Source organism: Arachis ipaensis, chromosome B3, assembly GCF_059453495.1.
Source record: "Arachis ipaensis isolate K30076 ecotype BB chromosome B3, ASM5945349v1, whole genome shotgun sequence".
In the NCBI taxonomy this organism is placed as follows: Eukaryota; Viridiplantae; Streptophyta; class Magnoliopsida; order Fabales; family Fabaceae; genus Arachis; species Arachis ipaensis.
Genome location: NC_142438.1, coordinates 121,175,063 through 121,181,759, shown reverse-complemented (window position 1 = coordinate 121,181,759; position 6,697 = coordinate 121,175,063).

Sequence of the window (6,697 nt, the reverse complement as noted above, 5' to 3'; positions counted from 1 at the left end):
CAAAATAAGGAAGATCTTCAAGCTGCTTCAACTGCAAGATGACCCCCAGACTCCTTTAATAGGAGAATGATGAGATCAAACCTGGGCTTGGATAAAATCCTAGAGGACATATGCCTCCCTGGAGCCAAATGGACAACCAACACAAAGGGTGTCCCGAACCAACTCAAGAGAGGAGATCTCAAACCAGTCGCCAGAGGCTGGCTGGACTTCATTGGGTGCTCTATACTGCCCACTAGCAACCGCTCTGAAGTCACCATCAGAAGAGTAGTGATGATTCATTGCATTATGCTGGAAAAAGAAGTGGAAGTTCATCAGCTGATTGCTTGTGAGCTTTACAAAATTGCAAACAAGAACTCCAAAGATGCCAAATTGGCCTATCCAAGCTTAGTCTCTCTATTATGTAAGGATGCTGGGATAAAAATGGGAGTAGATAAGTATATCTCAGTTGAGCAACCAATCACCAAAAAGTATATGGAAGGACAACAAGTGCAGGACGACCCCATCAAGAGAAAAGCACAGGAGTTCCTCCCGGAAATTCCTCAAATTGAATACTGGGAGCGCCTAGAAGCATCTGTCACCAAGTTGCAAGAAGCTGTGGATCAACTGAAGAAAGAACAGCAAAATCAAAACAGCATGCTCTGCAAACTGCTTAGAGAACAAGAAGAGCAAGGGCGTGAACTGAAGGAATTAAAGCGTCAGAAACTATCTCTTGAAGGGCCAAGCACTCCACAGACTAAAGAGGCATCCACCTCCCAAATTCAAGGTTGTTGAGTTCTAATCTTAGCCTTAACTCTGTGATAATTGTTCTTATTTGAGTTTTACCTTAGAAGTTATATATGAGTAGTAGTAATTAGTATCTATATTTTGATTTTATCTCTAATTAAGCTATAATTTATTTTTATTATCATCATTAAACATGGATAAAATAGCAGATTTTCTTTAGAATAAGGAGGCAATATTTTTTTCGAGTTTTTAATAAGGAAAATTCTAATTATTTACATGTGGTGGCAATGCTTTTTGTCTTCTGAATGAATGCTTGAACAGTGCATATGTCTTTTGAATTTGATGTTTATGAATGTTAAATATGTTAGCTCTTGAAAGAATGATGAAAAAGGAGAAATGTTATTTGATAATCTGAAAAATCATAAAAATGATTCTTGAAGCAAGAAAAAGCAGTGAATACAAAAGCTTGCAGAAAAAAAAATTTGCGAAAATAAAAGAAAAAGAAAAAGAAAAAGAAATCAGAAAAAGCCAATAGCCCTTAAAACCAAAAGGCAAGGGTAATAAAAAGGATCCAAGGCTTTGAGCATCAGTGGATATGAGGGCCTAAAGGAATCAAATCCTGGCCTAAGCGGCTAAACCAAGCTGTCCCTAACCATGTGCTTGTGGCGTGAAGGTGTCAAGTGAAAACTTGAGACTGAGCAGTTAAAGTTAAGGTCCAAAGCAAAAAGAAGAGTGTGCTTAAGAACCCTGGACACCTCTAATTGGGGATTTTAGCAAAGCTGAGTCACAATCTGAAAAGGTTCACCCAATTATGTGTCTGTGGCATTTATGTATCCGGTGGTAATACTGGAAAACAAAGTGCTTAGGGCCACGGCCAAGACTCATAAAGTAGCTATGTTTAAGAATCAGCATACTGAATTAGGAGAATCAATAACACTATCTGAATTCTAAGTTCCTATAGATGCCAATCATTCTAAGCTTCAATGGATAAAGTGAGATGCCAAAACTGTTCGGAAGCAAAAAGCTATTAGTCCCGCTCATCTAATTAGAATTTGAGCTACACTCAAAACTCTGAGATATTATTGCTTCTTGACTCATTTGTATTCTATTTTATTTTTCTAGTTTCTTGGGGACAAGTAACAGTTTAAGTTTGGTGTTGTGATGAGCGGATATTTTATACGCTTTTTTGGGTTAATTTCATGTAGTTTTTAGTATATTTTAGTTAGTTTTTAGTATATTTTCATTAGTTTCTAGGAAAAATTCATATTTCTGGACTTTACTATGAGTTTGTGTGTTTTTCTGTAATTTCAGGTATTTTCTGGCTGAAATTGAGGGAGCTGAGCAAAAATCTGATTCAGGCTGAAAAAGGACTGCTGATGCTGTTGGATTCTGACCTCCCTGCACTCGGAATGGATTTTTGGGAGCTACAAAAGTCCAATTGGTGCGCTCTCAATTGCGTTGGAAAGTAGACATCCAGGGTTTTCCAGTAATATATAATAGTCCATATTTTACTCAAGGATAGACAATGTAAACTGGCGTTCAACACCAGTTCTATGTTGCATTCTGGCGTTAAACGCCAGAAACAAGTTACAAGTTGGAGTTGAACGCCAGAAACAGGTTACAACCTGGCGTTCAACTCTGGAAATAGCCTAGGCACGTGTAAAGCTTAAGTCTCAGCTCCAGCACACACCAAGTGGGCCCCAGAAGTGGATTTCTGCACCATCTATCTTAGTTTATTCGTTTTCTATAAACCTAGGTTACTAGTTGAGTATTTAAACAACTTTTAGAGATTTATTCTGTACCTCATGACATTTTAGATCTGAACTTTGTACTCTTTGACGGCATGAGTCTCTAAACTCCATTGTTGGGGGTGAGGAGCTCTGCTGTGTCTCGATGAATTAATGCAATTATTTCTGTTTTCTATTCAAACACGCTTGTTTCTATCTAAGATGTTCATTCACACTTCAATATGATGGATGTGATGATTCGTGACACTCATCATCATCTTCAACTTATGAACTCGTGCCTGACAACCACCTCCGTTCTACCTTGGATTGAATGAATATCTCTTGGATTCCTTAATCAGAATCTTCGTGGTATAAGCTAGAATCTATTGGCAGCATTCTTGAGAATCCAGAAAGTCTAAACCTTGTCTGTGGTATTTCAAGTAGGATTCAGGGATTGAATGATTGTGACGAGCTTCAAACTCACAAGGGTTGGGTGTAGTGACAGACGCAAAAGGACCAATGGATCCTATTCCAGCATGAGTGAGAACCGACATATGATTAGCCGTGCGGTGACAGCGCACCTGGACCATTTTCACTGAGAGGACGGATGGTAGCCATTGACAACGGTGATCCACCAACATACAGCTTGTCATAGGAGGAACCTTGCGTGCGTGAAGAAGAAGACAGGGGTGAAGCAGAGATTCAGAAGACAAAGCATCTCCAAAACTCCAACATATTCTCCATTACTGTAGAACAAGTATTTATTTCATGCTCTTTTATTTTTCGCAATTCAAACTGATAAATATAATTGATATCCTGACTAAGAGTTACAAGATAACCATAGATTGCTTCAAGCCAACAATCTCCGTGAGATTCAACCCTTACTCACGTAAGGTATTACTTGGACGACCCAGTGCACTTGCTGGTTAGTGGTACGAGTTGTGAAAAGTGTGATTCACAATTCGTGCACCATTGAGTATCTGGGAAAAAAGAAGATATAATGCCATTGACAAGATAGGTTGTATGTGCGGCGGGGACCAACCTAACAGCCCCCTCAACACCATCACGCCCTTCAATCTCTGCTCAGAATTGAAACCAGTGACAGATCCACCGTTATTCATTTGGCGAAATTCAACAACACTTAAGCTATTCAAGAAAATGACGTGGAGGAACTAAGTTCTTTTTTTATTGTCTAGAGAAAAAGAACACTGAACCCTAATTTTAGATCAAACATTTTTTTATTTTTTATATATGTTTTTATTTTAAATTTTTGATTTTTAAATTGTTTCAGATTTAAAATTATAAAACTAAAGCTAATTGAATTTTGACTAAATTAAAAAGATTAAGATAGTTTTTGTCCAATATATAAAAAAAAAAAGATATTTAAGTTTTTTGTAAAATTAAATAAAAATATTTTTTTATTTTTATTAAAATATAAGAGTAGTTTAGTAAAAGTATTGATATGATATATATTTTTAAAAAATTAATTATTTACGTGGAAAATAAATTTCACATATCATGTTATTATTTGTCCATATTTTTAACGTATTGGTACGTATGAATTTATCATAGTAACAAAGCAAACACCTATATATATATATATAGTAATAATAGGGGTATTGTAGTAATTTTTATTAAAAAATATTAATTTAAATTAGTTCAAAATTTAGTTTACCAATTTTTTAGTCAAATCAATTTGTCCAATCTAATTTTGACAAAAATAATACAATTTAATCAATTACATATGTTAAATTTTAGTTACTAAAAAATATCTTTAAAAAAAATTATTTTTAGTATCTTTATGTGAGTGACTCCCTAATGGAATACATCTTCTTTTGTCATTTTTTAAACGTTTATAATTTTACTTAGTGAGATTATCAAATATTCTTGTTAAGCAACTTCATATTTTAGTTTTTATTTTATTTTGTTGTTGTTTATTTTCTAGCACTAATAAAAATAAAAAGAAAAAAAAGTACAAATTTTCAATTTTTACTTTTTAAAATTTAAAAGAATCCATTGTGGTTTGAAGTTTAAATTTATTGAACAAATAAATTTAAAAAATTTTCTCACAACAGCCATATCATTTTAATATTTTTAGTTATTTAAGGTTTTGTATTTATTTGAAAAAACAATTCAGTTGTTATTAAGTTTTGTTTAGATTTTTTTGTTTAATTAAATACATTTTATTTTTTTTGCATTTCTGTACAAATGCTATAGTTTTATTTAGTGAATTATCAATTGTTCTTGTGGCCTAATTTCTTATCTTAGTTTTACATTTACCTAACATGTATTTTCGGTCATATATTAATATTATTATTCGCAAAATTTTTTAAACATTTTATTTAATTAAATGCACAATAAATATATTAAAAATTAAATTTGACATCTTTTTCAAACTTTTTAAATTAGTAATTTTAACATTGTGTTTTGGAGTATATGAAAGCTAAACTAGTTAAATATAATGGATAAATTTCAATCCTATGGTGAATAAAAACAAAATGTTATTTTTTTTTTCTTAAGGGTTATTTAATTATTTATTTTGGGGAGAAAAATGTAATTTACTCTTGTTTGTTAGAGGAGCGAAGCTATAGTGAAAAAGCTTGTTCCCTCCTACGTTGGTTCTGAAAATCGGACGGGACCAATCAGTTGAACCGATTGAATTGAAAACCAGTAAAAAAACGATCCGGTCCTCTCTCTGAAACCGCCAATTTTAAAATTGCTAGAAAATTGTTGAATCGACCAAAAATCGTTCGGTTGGACTGGATCGGAAATCGACCGATTCTTAATGATTATTTTAAAAAAAAACCCCAAACCCTGCTGCATCACTCAACCCCCTTTCCAACTCCTTCGTGAATCAACCAGCCCTAGCTTATTCAAGAATTCAAAACTCAAACCAAAAGTCTAGCCTCTTCAACGGATTCGCCGCCTCCGTCCGTTGTTGTAGGCGCCTCCGTGGCCTCCTCCTTTTTCCTGTCCCTAACCCCTAGCTCGGCACGTCGTCGTCGCGTTGTCTTCTAGCTTTGTTGTTGGAAGCTTCGAGTTCGAGCTGCTCGCCGTGGTGTCGCCGTCATGTCTTCGTCGTCTCGCCATCATCGTCTTGCTCTCAATCAAAGATTAGTGGCCCTGTTTAGTGATTTTCTTTTATACTCTGTTGAGTCTATGTTGAAACTTGAATGTCTGATAATTAGTGATTTCTTAATCTGAAATTAAGTAAATAATTATTTTTGTGTTGTTGAAATTATATTGTTGAAATGGATTTATTATGCTGCTGTCGTTTTTTAATTTATGAGTATGATGTTTCTGAATTTTTAAGTATGATGTTTGCTGTTGGAACTAAGTCTGTTGTTTCACTGTCTGATGGAAAAGTAAGATATGATCTAGAATTAAGAGTACACAATTTATAGTTCTAATGACTATTAACTAAGTATGCATGTCTCAATGATAGTGAACATTTAATTTCTTTGATTTATCGAGGAATTTACTGGGAACTAAATTAATGAAATTGTTATTCTCCACGTTTCTACTAAAATAAAAATAGCTATGATACTCTTTTCTCTTTTATAACCAATTAAACTATACTTATCATCTAAACAGGGGATTAACTTATAAAAATTTTAGTGATTGTAGCTGAATTAGAAAAATAAGATACGGATCCACTTAAGCTATTATTTAATTAATCACTATTATGTCAACTTAAAAATAATTGTGTGCAAAGGTTGAATATTGTTAATTTCACATTACAAAGTTTGAACTTGTGTTTTTAATTTACTGATTATTGATTTTGAATGTATTGTGATTATTGTTTAGTGATGTGTTGCTGAGTTGTTGTGTTTGTTTTTACCATTTTGTGATTTTATTTTTACTTAGATTGTAACTATCTTGGTGATTTATTGATTTCAGTTATAGATAATAGTATGAACCAAGAAATATTTGCTGATAATAATACATCTGTGGATAATAATTTGGCTGTTAATTTTTTCATTTCGAACGATACGACTAATCTTAATACAGGGGAAGATGAATAACTGGTAGTGGTTATAACGGAAGCAATTAAAAATGTATAGTTTGTTTATTCAAGCTTTAGTTTTTAGGGTTAACTCATGGTCTAGTTATGATTAAATTAAAAATGTATGATTTTTTTAGTCAGGAGAATATAATTTCAAGTTTCTAGCACAAAATAAAAAATAGACAAAAAATAAAATTGAAGCCTTTTTCTTAATTGTTGTGTTTTTATTTCTTGTTGTTTG